The sequence below is a fragment of the Typopeltis vanoorti genome, chromosome 5 (genome assembly GCF_054136105.1).
Source record: "Typopeltis vanoorti isolate ZY-2024b chromosome 5, IOZ_Tvanoo_1.0, whole genome shotgun sequence".
Lineage (NCBI taxonomy): Eukaryota > Metazoa > Arthropoda > Arachnida > Uropygi > Thelyphonidae > Typopeltis > Typopeltis vanoorti.
In genome coordinates, this window is record NC_143553.1 from 46,928,952 (window position 1) to 46,941,360 (window position 12,409).

Sequence of the window (12,409 nt, forward strand, 5' to 3'; positions counted from 1 at the left end):
TCCTGGATGCTAACAATGCCAAGTTCTTTCCTAATATCCTCGTTTCTAATAGGATATTGCCATTGATGCTATCTGTTCATGCCATAATCTTTCTCAGGACTCTCATATATGTGGTCTCTAGTCTTTGGTCAAGTGTTTTATTTCTAACCCAGCTCTGAGTTCCATAATTTAAAATTGGTTTGAACACTGTCTTGTATATAGCTAATTTAGTGGTTTAACTAATTTCTCTCTTATTCTATATATTTATTCAATTGACTTCCTAACATACCAGCTTTGTTGATTCTGTTGTCTATTTCCATATTTAATTTACCACTAAATTTTTCACTAAAAATTGTGCCTAAGTAGCTGAAATGTTTTACTTGTTCCACAGGTTCTCCATTCACAAGGCAGTTGATATTTTCAAATGTTTCTGCCTATTTTCATTGTCTCTGTCTTGTTATTGCTGATTTTCATGCCAAATCTATTATAACAGTTATTCAATTTAGTCAGAGAATCTTGCAGACTTGTACTGGATTTATTTAAAAGTATAACATCATTCTGCATAAAGTAAAGGGCTGAGATTAACATCTCCAATTTTGATGTCAGGTTTAATACCACTTCTATTCATAATGTGATCCATATAGATAATGAATAACAGAGGGGATGATGTACATCCTTGTCTGAAACCAGATTTAATATAAAACATATATTAATATATAAATCTTCCTCTACTTCAATTCTAACTGCTGGCTTACAACTCAAATAAAGACTAAGTAATGCTTAATATAATGTCCCATTAACACCATATAACTGTAGTTTTGAATAGCTTTTCTCTTGGCACCATGTCATGCTTTTTGTAGGTACACAAAACTGAAATACAGATCTTTGTTATATTCTCATGAATTCTCAACCATTTGTTGTAAAGTGAAAATCTAATCCTGACAGCCCCCATTTCGCCTGAATCCAGCTTGTTCTTAACCAAGCTTCCCTTCTACAATCTTTTCAACCGTTTTCTCAAGTATACTTGCATAAATTTTATCAGGAATCAGTAGAGAAATACCTCTGTAATGCTCACATTCAGTTTAATTTCCCTTTTTGTATATGGGTACTATGGGAACACTACTCCAATAATCTGGAATTTGTCCCTCTGTTCAGGCCATCTGAACTAGGCAATGCAGCCACTGTAAGACATCCATACTTGAGCATTTCTGGTCGAATATCATCTTCTCATGCCTACCGTTCTACATTTCAGGCTTCTAATGGCATTTTCTACTTTAAGTATGGATGTGTATTCCTAAATGCATGCCTGTTTAGTTTTTTTTTTTTTACCACTGTGCTGTCACAGTTTGTTTCATTTAGCAATTTTTCAAAGTAATTGCTCCATACCTCAAGGATATCTTTTTCTGCAGTTTTCATATCACCTTTCTTCTTTTTCATGTAGCTTCCTCAGTGAGAGGGTGCAGGACCATGTCCTTCCAGTTCTCTCTGTTGGTGGCTTTCCTTTTTGTTTTTGCATAGCCATGCAATCCTGCCCATGATCTTAATATCTTCATGACCTTCATTTTTTGCCTCTTGATCCTTTTTTCCATAATTTTTCCTTCTAAAACTGTTAGTATCCTCTGTCCTGCTGAACCTCTCAAGTATATGTCCCACCAATCTCATCTTTCTCTGAACCATTTCCTGTAATAAAGATCTGTGTTCTCCTTCTCTGTAAGACTTCTGTATTTGTCACATGTTTTGTCCATGAGATTTTGAGTGCTCTCCTATAGTACCACAATTAAAAGGCCATTATCTGTTGTCTTACTCTCTTCTTGAATACCGAGGTCTCACTTCCATATGAGAAAACTGGTCACACTAATGTTCTTATCATTCTTTTCTTTGTCTCGATACTCACAGAACTTCTGAGCAGATCTTTATTTTTCCAGAATGCATCTTTAGCTATGGCTGTACTTATTTTTATTTCTTTATCTTGCTTTCCATCTGCAGTAAAGAAGGTACCTAAATATTTGTATTCTGTTGTATGTTCAATTTTCACATTGTTTATGAATATTTCTGGCTGAGATTGTTTTTCTTTTGAGATTTTCATAAATTTAGTCTTTTTTGCATTTATATCTAATCCAAACTCTTTACTTTCTTCAATTAGTAGTTGCAGTAATTTGATTAATTTGTTTCTGTTTTCTGCTATTTGAATGGTATCATCAGCATATCTAAGATTGTTGTATTTTATACCATTGATACTAATTCCTATTATTTGTTTTTCAATCTTTTTCATCACTGTCTCACTATAGATATTAAACAGATTTGGTGAAAGGATACAACCTTGTCTATCTCCTCTTTTTACTTTCATTACAGGAGCCTCAGAGTTAAACAGCTGCATTTTCTGTTTGGTGTAAATCATTTTTATAATATTAAGTACATGATCTTCTATCTCTAATTTATCTAATATATTGAATATTTTATTATGTTTTAGCCAGTCAAAGGCCTTCTGAAAGTCTATGAAGCATATGTAAATGTTCCTATTTCATTCAAGTGATCTTTCTATTAGTATTATTAGTTCCAGGATAGTATTAATGGTTCCCATTCCTCTTCTGAAGCCTTACTGTTGTTCACTAAATTCACCAATTAAGGCTCTTTCAATTTGTTTGTTAACAATGGTTAAAATAATTTTAGATGCACGGGATATTAGGCTCACAGTTTTATGCATCATTTTTCTTTGGAATTGGTATGCAAATAGATGCTGTAAAAACTTCAGTTAATTCTATTGTTTTATAGATGTCCTGAATGGATTTCACTAAATAGATATTATTGCCAGTCATCTCTAATTCCTTTTACAGCACTCTTTCCTCCATTTCTGAGCTCTTTCAATAGCCGCCAGAATATTTTGCCATCTTCCTGATATTTTCTATGTTCTTAGCGGTCTTCCCATGATTTATGTATAGCAAGTTTTACATGATGTTTAGCTTTCTTACCTTTGTCTCTGTATTCTCTAAGAGCACAAACTGACTTATTCACCAGGAAATTTTGATATGCTTTCTTCTTTTTCTTCACTGCCTCTTTAAACTTCCTGTGTCCACCATGGAGTTCTGATTTTTCTATCCTTGCAGACAATCTCACCATATGCCTCTCTGGTTGAATCAATTAATGTTTTCTTCAGGGCTTGCCACTGAATCTCTAAGGTTTGGTTCCTGTTCTCAAACTCTTTCATTTTTTCTTGAATAATGTTTGTGTATTTTAGCCTACAGTTCACATCTGAAACTACTCAACTTTTATTTTATGAAATGTTATCCTACTCAAGACTAAATGATGATCACTTCCAATTTCAAATCCTTTGTATTCTCTAGTGTACTGCACCAGTGAGAAAACATTCCTCTCAACAATAACATACATTAGCTTTGCTCTTTTCTCCAAATTTTCCCAATATATTTTTGTATGTCTGACAATTATTTCCTACTCTGCTATTTAGATTCCCAAGAAGGACCAACATTCCTTTTTCATGGTATCAATTGCTTTCTCTAAAGCAGCTGTGAGGAACCTTTTTTCTGCCAAGGGCCATGTGGATATTTATAACATCATTCACAGGCCATACAAAATTATCAACTTAAAAATTAACCTATTATATTTGGTCAAGCATTTAATTAACTCACCTCTAATGTGATGGCTGGCACTACTTCTCTTTAGTGAGGTGTGTGATGTTAACTGGTAATGATGACATTCCTACTCACAACTGCTTTTTCAGTTTTGAATCAGTCAGTCTGGAGTGCAGTCGACTCTTTGCGATGGTAAGTTTTGAAAAGAACTGCTCGCAACAGTAAGTTATTCCGAACACAGATGCATATTTCAATGCATGTCTCCTCAAAGTGGGAAATTTATCATTGCTTATGTAACGTTGTAGAACTCAAGCAGTGGGAGGTTGTACCTAGCTTTCAGCTCATCATCGCTTTGAAGCTGAATGATTTCATGTTGTAGGTTATCAGACACATCAGTTCATTCCACATTGAATGGTGTAGCAAAAATGTTCAATTCCATTTGTTTACTTTTCAGGTCCTTGAATCTTTCATTAAATGCCTCAATTAGTTTCACACATTCACCAGCATATTCAAATGTTGTAGAAGGCTTTTGTCTTTCCAGAATGGGGAAATGAACTGTGTTATTCCTCTCAAGTTGCATTTTCCACAGCCTTAATTTAACTTCAAATGATTTCATGTTTGAAAGCAGGGAGCTGAGAAGTTGGTTGGGGCCCAGCAGCTTGACATTCAGCTCTGAGAGGTACTTGGTAATGTCCACCATGAATGCTAGATCGCGCAGCCACTTGCTATTATTGAGTTCCCTGACAGGTTTCCCTTCGTTTCCATGAACTGCTCGACTTCATCCTGCAGTTCGTAAAACCTCATGAGCATGTTCCTGTGACTCAGCCACTGCACTTCACAGTGATAAACAAGATCACCGTACTCAGACTCAAGATCATTCAGTAACTTCCTAAACTGGCGGCTGTTAAACCCTCTGTTTTAGACAAAATTTATGCATGATACTGCTGTTGACATCACATTGTTGGGCTGCAATGACTTTGCACAGAGACTTTCTTGGTGTATGATGCAGTGGCATATAATTAAATCACTTGGATCAAGACTGAGACGATTCGGTTCTTTCCTGACAACTGCAATTAACCCTTTTTTGCGAGCCAACCATGGCTGGAGCTCCATCTGTAGTAAGGCCACTTAACTTTTCAAACGTTAGCTCAAATTTTTTCATTGATAAAAAAATTCTCTCGAACAAGTCCTCACTTCTTGTAATGCCACGCATGGCTTCCAGTGACAGCAGTTCCTCTCGTGGGTCAAACTCTGCAGTTATCACATGAACCAAAACGGCCATTTGAGCAGTATTTGTTATGGCCGTTGTCTCGTCACAAGCCAGAGAGAAAAATTGGAAATCTCCTGCAGAATCCTTCAATGTTTTTAAAATATCTTGTGCTAAGTCAGTAATCCGATCTGAGATGGTTCTCCGAGATAAACTGACACGCCGAAACAATTTTACTTTGTCTGGTGCTAACCACTCCACAGCAGTCAACACGCACTCCTTTACAAACTCTCCCTCTACATGAGGCCTCAGCTTCTTCGCGATTAGCTCGCTCACTACATAATTCGTCTGAATAACGTTGTCTTTGTCACAATGAGTCCTAGCGAAAGCAGCTTGTTGCGATTCCAAACTCTGCTGAAGAGCACTGATTTTATCCAGATGTGTTTGCCTCCCAATTCACTGAGTTTAATATGTTTTGAGCTGTAATGACGCACCAGATTGGCTTTTTTCATTACTGCTAACGCATCACCACAAACTAGGCACACAGGTTTGCCTTTGACTTCAACAAAAAATTAATCATTTGTCCATTTCTCTTGGAAAGATCACCATTCTGCATCAACTTTTCTTTTCTTTGTAGACGCCATTTGCAGGATGTCACACCACTTAAGTTTTAATAACTATCCAGTGTGTGTGTGTCACCAGCGATGTGATTATTTTGCTTTGATCACTTCTAATCCTGCATCTTGGATTTGGAACATATCCAACGTTCATACCATCAACTCTCAAGGTCTTCTCTTGCACTGCCATGGCAGCCGACGAGAAGCATATACGTGTCTGTCTCATCATGTACTTGTATGTGTCCTCTCTATCCTGTTATGGACATTCCTTGCTTGTCCCTCAAAATTTACGTCATTATTATGATTCACTTAATATAAATTTATGTTGCTATGAAAAAAAGCTCCTAGATTTATTGAATCTCGAGTCCCGCCTGCAGTTGCCTTGACAGGGCCAGACCAAATGATTTCATGGGCCTTATATGGCCCGCAGGCCGGACGATCCCCACCCTGCTCTAAAGCCCCAAAAAATTCCTCCACTTCTACCTTAGTAGAACCTTCTGTGGGATCATATGAACAAATAAGTCTCATTGTCCAGTTCCCCATCCTGATATTTGCCCACATCACTTTTCTTGATATTGTTTGCCATTCATGGCAAACAATATCAAGAAATCTCATGAAGATAAGCATGTCTTCTAGTTGTTAAAAACGTTCATGATGAACATACAGCCTCTTTTGTTTGCTAGAGGATTTCTTTTCATGACCATCTTCTGTAAATGCAATCGATATGGATGTAAATTATGATGTATCTTCCTGATGTATGCGAGTTTCCACTACCCTTCACAAGCTCCTCTGCACCAGACAATTTCTTTTCATGTCCATTTTCTGTGGGCTCTATATGAATGTAGATGCTTATATCCTCTTCACATTTCTCTTGTCTATTTTCTGCAGGTGTAATAGATTCTGTGAATTTCAACAAAAATAAAAAAAGACTATCAACTTGACTAGCTAATTGCGCTTTTTTTAATTATAAGCATTTTTATACTGTTCCAAATAGTTGTTTACATGAATTCATTTCTTAATCGATTTCCTATAAGTGTAATTTTGTTAAAAATTAATATTTTAATAAAATGCAATACCAATATTTTAATAGTAAAAATAAAAGAAATTTTGCTTTCATATAATTATTTGAAAGAACTGCTAAAACTTCTATTTCTATCCTAATCTAAATCACAGCAGTAGTTTAAAATTTTCAAATTTTTGTAAAATGACAAACTTTCACTAATAACCTAACATTATCTGTTGATTAATCCAGTCCTAGTACACCCTTGATACAGTAGCACAGGAACAGCCAACAAGTACAGCTGTTTCTGAAATACTCGCACCTGCCCTCTGTCGACCCACCTATATGCCCATTGTCAAATTGGCTTACATAGTCACATTTGCCCATTACTGGCAAATGCTTACTGATTACATACAGAGGATAGGTGTGTCCATTTATAGTAAGTAGCTGCATGTGATGTGGATACTTGATACCACATGATACTTCATTATCACACTGAATATTGAAGGCACACTAAGGGACATAATGTGTCACATGAAAAGGCTCCACCAAACCATTACAGAGCTACCACATCCTTGAACATTACGGACCTGACACAATGGGGCCCATGGCCTTAAAAGAAAGGTCAGATAACGAATTTTGCTCTAAAACCACACCAAACAGTGACCTTCGGGTCATTGTTTGGTGTGGAGAATGAAGCAGAATCAATCGCATAATGTGTGGTTTTGCAGTTGCCCCAATTCTGCAGTTATGTGTATCATCAGCATCGTCCAGTTGGAAGTGATAGGCTTCTCAGGCCAAAAAATGTTCCATGGCCAGTCATTTCCACTTCAGTCTGAGCAAGTAAATGCAGGGCAAATGTTTCTCGTGCACCCAGGTCAGGATTAAGCAACTGCTGAATGTAGTTCTTTGATATCTTGTAAGAATAACAGCACAGGCATTGCCATACAACTTTGTGAACTGTGCTTACAGGTTTGTCTAAAAGACCATGTAATATGCCATGTGCTGTTGTTTTCTACATTTGCCATCCTTTTTTCCTCTAACAATATGAGTACTACTTTCTCCACTGTCTGCCGTTTCATGGGTTTCCATCCTCTGCAGAGTTGACATTTAAGTAACCCATATCCTCAAATTTTCAGGTTTTACGTAAACCATTTGCAGTCAGAGGATCAGTTTTTAATTCCTTTAACGTTCTGATCTTTCACAATGCTGTCATGGCACAGCAGTTATTTTAGTAAAAGAACTTCATGAGAAGTTGCACAATCCTTTAGTAATGGTGACATTGTTCTTGAGCACATTGTCCGTTCACAGGCAATGAACTGATGCATTCTGCAGTTATCTGCTTTCATAGAAACTTCTGTCATTGGAGACATTTGTCATTTGCATAAATGGTACAGTCACAGCATTTCACTGCATACAGGAGTATCATATGTAATTCACATTTATTGCAACGCCATGTATTACCCTAGTAGCAACATTTAGAACTAACATTGATTTTTGCAGAAAATAAAATTCAACTGCTGCGCACATCATCATGTTAAATATTAAATCGTTCTGCTGAGTAATTACCCAGTTACAGCCTTTTAAATGTGAACTTTAATTATAATCATCCCATCTTCACTTCGTAGTGCAGACATGATGTGCACCATCTTCAAACATCCAACTAACCTTCTGCATTGAATGAAACCCAAATTATACCTACTACAACAAGAATCCACCTGAACCTAAATTACAATCTACACGATTCCTTCCTCACAAAGATTGCATGTGGGCTGATGTTCCTTGCCAAAGGAGTCCAATCATGAATTCCTCTTTTTAACCTGTCGAAAGGTTTATTTGCCTCATTATGTGTGATTCATCTGCTGTCTACTGCTCTCCTAATTCTGAAAATCACTCCTCCTCCTGGCATCTCATCTTTGAACCTTGAATTCTTGCAGTCCAACACCAGCAAAGTAATATTACTTTGTGACTAAATGTTCACAACTCCAAGTGGCTTTCTTTTTCCAATTCTACTAATTACATTAAAAGAGAAACCAAGATATTCACTGTAAGCAATGACCTAAAGTATGCTAATCAAAATACCAAACAATCCTTCCACTCACCCAATAGCAAATATTTCCTTAACCAGTTCTTCCAGGTACACCATTGAGTTACCAAGAGGTAATGCTGAAAATAATCTTGTACAAGTTTCATTTCTAGTGGGATACCTTCCCCTCATCCAGTCTCGATTTATGATCTGGCATTATATCAAGTGGGAAAATCTCCAGCATTTCCACTTCTCCTTTCAATGGTTACTTGTTTTTTCTCTCCAATTTGGATACTTGTCATGACATGTTACAGAATTGAGTTGGGAAATGAGTGCCTTCGTTCCCCAGCTCGATTCAAAATTTCCACTCAATACATGCCATTATGCTAATACAGTCCAAAAAGAAGACAAACAGTGCATTGAAAGTGGCTGAAGACCAAACTCCTATTTCATTCTCAGCTTACAGTAAGACCTACAGCAACTGTAAAACAATTATTAATAAATCTAAATGTGACTAAACAAATCTAAAGAGCTAAATGCCGAAAACACTTGCACAAATGGCAATTATCTCTTCTGATCCCTTGAAAATGAACAAGCACAACTGCTCCATAACTTGCTGTGACAGCAGCCAAAGACAAAGCAACTATCAAACTGAGAAGGGCACTGATAGCCACCGGGCAGTACATGCCATTTGTCCAAGTTGTCCTGAATGGACAACTTGGACAAATCAAACCACCTCCAACTGTATACTAGAAACAACAAACTACATACTTCCAGTGACTTTCTGCCATAAAGACATAAGAATTTTGAACAATGTAAATACCAAAAGGCTTCTGTCCTGATAGCATCCCCAAGTTTTTCAGATGTGCTTCTAAATAAAGACTTGATGTTCATCATGTTTTGCAACCTATTAATACACAGCTGCAATCCATATTACAGAATGGAAGAAAACCTTTATTCAGCCTGTTTCAAAAGAGAAAAACTGTTACCCACTCCTTCCTAGTATATATGAGGAACTATCAACTACTAACCTCAAACCTTATCTATAGTTTTACTGATGAAAATACTTTCTGTTCCTCCCATTCATGCATTGTAGTGTTCACACTCAATGTGTTCTCATACCGTCACTACCACCTTTCATTACAATCAGCACAATTAAGACTAGATCCCTCTTCTTGGAGGTACTTCTCCTGGCACATTACTCTTATAGCAAAATTTGGGATTATTTTTCATTCAAGACATTACATTTCACATCTCCACCTACCTGTACAAATCCCAATCCACCCAAAACAAACCTTAGAATACTGCACTCACATTTGGGATGGTGTACCCCACATACTTTGGGTGCAAAAATTCATAATATTAACTACCTAATCCAGATGCAAAAAGGTAAGTCAAAGGAAATGATGGTCATGGTTGGTACAAATGACTTGAGGAGAGAGAGGTATTCTATGAGGGAGAATGTAAAGAATGTTAGAAGAGGAAAAATTGAAGAGCAAGAAGGTGAAGATTTTAAGTCTTCTACCATGCTATGATAGAGGCAAACTGAGGAGAGCACTGATAACCAATGAGTCTATACATAGACTGCGCAGAAGGAATGATGTAAGATTTGTGGATCTGTGGTCTGTTTGATGGAAAGGATTTGTATCAAGCTGATGGACTGCATCTAAATAGTATTGGTGTTAGGTGTCTAGAGAAAGCTTTCGTCCACCGAGCATGCTGTTCCATGAATTTGCGCTTCAAGCGCAAATTCAAGGAAACTTAAGCAATTAGGGTAGAAGTCACTGATCAAGCACATGCATGCGTGCGTGCGTGCGTGCGTGTGTGTGAGAGAGAGAGAGAGAGAAAATGACAAAGTGAGGAATCTAGTCTCTCAAGCAAAAATATTCAATAAAGTAGCCAATTCAGGAAGTAAAGGTAGGCAGGGCCTAAAGGGATGATGCAGGTTCTATATACTAATGCCAGAAGTATTAGGAACAAGAGGGAAGAGTTTTTGGCAATAATAAGTGCAACTTCACCAAAAGTTATAGGCATTAGTGAGAGCTGGATAAACGGCAGATGTAGTTACAGGGATAGAATGCGAGGGATTTAGTATTTTCAGCGGATTAATTACAGCCAAAAAGAATATGAGATAGTCAGCAAGGTAGCTGTTCATTTGAAGCAGTCTGGTGTGAGATCAAGGCCAGTAACACAAAATATACAGTTGGTTGTTGCTATAGACCAGGGAATTCCATGGATGATCAGGAAGACATGCATTGCCAAATTAGAACAATGAGTACAGGTCAAATGATTGTGGGAGGGGGGGGGGGAGCTTCAAAACTATGGAGTTATTTACTAGAAGGAAGAAAGATTACATAGCAAGAAGGAAATGGAATTTATACACCTACTGAGAGAATTACTTGAGGCAGCATGTAATGGAGGGGACTGGTGTGTGTGTATGTGAAAGTATTGGACCTGGTCATAGGATCAGAAGAGCTATTCATAACCAAGGTGGCCACATTGCCTCCAATTGGTGAAGGTGTTCATGCAGTCTTGAATTGGGAGATTGTAAAACATGAGGAATATTCTGTCAAGAATGGGGTGGAACTATAAGTCAGATGATTATGACAAGCTTAGGAGGAAGCTTAAATTGCATATCTAAGGAAAGAAGGGTTAATCGATAGGAGCTAGATGGATGAGTACTATCATTAAGCATGTGCTGCAGAAGAAAATGCTGTGGAGGGTATATAAAGAGAAGGGCGACCAGCAAACTCATGAACAGTAGAGGGTTCAGGCAAGAAAGGTGACTAGCATGATAAGGAAGACAAAATCGGATCACAAGAAGAATCTAACCAAGCAGGTCAAAGGAAATCTCGGAGTTCTTTCATCGTTGTGGCAAGTAAGAGGAAGAATGCCTATGAAAGATTAACCTTAATGAGTGATGTTGATAATGGTTACAATGCAACAGAAGCAAATAAAATAGTTGAGTTACTGAGTGACCACTTAGCAAGGATACATCATACCAGTACGGTTACTGCTTTAACATATGTGACAGACACTAATGTGGGAACAGAGGTGGATGAATTGGAGATTATTAGGGTATCAGAATCTCAATGTAAAAACAGCTGTGGGATTAGATAGGATATCAACAAGGGTTTTGAGAGAGAGAATGTGCAAGGGAACTGGCAATGCATTTGACCATGCTCTTTATTTCTCAGCTCTGGAAGAGTTCAAAGGAGTGGAAAGAGGACAAAATGATTCCCTTGCATAAAGGAGATTCTAAGACTGCAACAGCCAATTATAGATTATGCAGTATCTCATGCATGGTGGCAAAAGTGTTAGAAAAATTGGTCAAAAAGGGAATTCAAGAATTGGTAGATAATAATGTCATGCCTTAGTAATTTACTAATTTTTTTTTTATAATAGAGTAACAAATGAGTTGAATAAAGGAAATGGCTACACGATGATTTTGCAAAGGAATTTGACGGAATACCACATGGAACTCTTATGCAAATTAGAACAAATGTAGATGGATATGACACTAGTTAAATGGATAAGAGGGTGGCTGCTGGACAGATATCATGTATGCTGCAAGGTTCAGTGCTAGGACCATTGCTGTTTAATTTGTACATAAATGATATAGGAAATAACCTGAAAGGAAATATTCTGTTGTTTGCTGATGATGCACAATTAGATAGGGTAATAGTTAAGCCGATGTGGAGAGCTTGCAGGACAATTTAAATCGACTGTCAGTATGGGCAAAAGTTAATGGGTATCAGTTTAATGTAGAAATATAAAGTTATGCATTTTAGGAAAAATAGATTACAAGCCGTGTATCACACTGATGGCACTATACTCCAGGAAATAGATAAAGCTAGAGATTTAGGAATAGTGATAGACAGATAAAGTTTAGAGGACATATTGCTATGGTAGCCCATAAGATTACTTGGCTATTGAAGAACATATTAACAAGTAGAGACAAGGAAGTTATTTCACTTTATAAGGCCTTGATAC

At 37.2% G+C, this 12,409-nt stretch overlaps 1 protein-coding gene across 4 annotated transcripts in view; it reads right to left on the minus strand.

Moving 5' to 3' along the window:
• The window catches only part of LOC150106358 (protein regulator of cytokinesis 1-like), a 203,418-nt gene that overhangs the window by 152,613 nt on the left and 38,396 nt on the right, over positions 1–12,409 (minus strand). The window lies entirely within an intron of this gene.